We start from the raw sequence: 817 nt of genomic DNA on the forward strand, positions 1-817 counted from the left end.
GACGCGTTTCCTGGGGACAGCAGCAGCTCCAGCTCCTTCGCTCGGGCTGGGGAGGGTTTCTCCAGCTGGCATGAGCACAGCACACCTCGGAAGAAAGGCCTGGAGAACTCCCTGCCCACTCCTGTTTCACCAAAGGCTCTAGCACATCCCTCTGCTACTGCTGGACGCACTGAGGACCCTGCTGTCACCCTCTGAGGGTGGGCTGGGCAGGGAGGCACAGCAGCAGCTCCAGCTCCTTCGCTCGGGCTGGGGAGGGTTTCTCCAGCTGGCATGAGCACAGCACACCTCGGAAGAAAGGCCTGGAGAACTCCCTGCCCACTCCTGTTTCACCAAAGGCTCTAGCACATCCCTCTGCTACTGCTGGACGCACTGAGGACCCTGCTGTCACCCTCTGAGGGTGGGCTGGGCAGGGAGGCTGGGCTCAGTGGCAGGAAAAGGCAGAAGGGGGCAGGAAGAGGGCAGGGTGGCTGTGTGGGGGGCAGAGCCAGCTCCCAGTGTGTGCAGAACAGCAGCACCACCTTACAGACTGGTTTTCCAGCTAATCGGGGTGACTGGAGCTGCGCAGAAGGTACACTGAAGCAGCAGGTGGACCTGAGGAGCCATGCCCTGTAGGCTAGGCTCCGCGCAGCCGGGCTGGGAGAAAGCCCCTTTAGACAAGATTAAAACAACAACAAAAAATTATACATAGAAGTTACATTATGTATAAAAACATAGGGCAGGGGAAGCCCAGCGCGGGTGGCTGCTCCACCCCCTCACCACCCTCCCAGCCCCAGGCGGTACCTCCCAGGCCTGACCCGCTGCCGCAGCCGTTCACATT

Source organism: Phaethon lepturus, unplaced genomic scaffold (genome assembly GCF_000687285.1).
Source record: "Phaethon lepturus isolate BGI_N335 unplaced genomic scaffold, ASM68728v1 scaffold23979, whole genome shotgun sequence".
NCBI lineage: Eukaryota > Metazoa > Chordata > Aves > Phaethontiformes > Phaethontidae > Phaethon > Phaethon lepturus.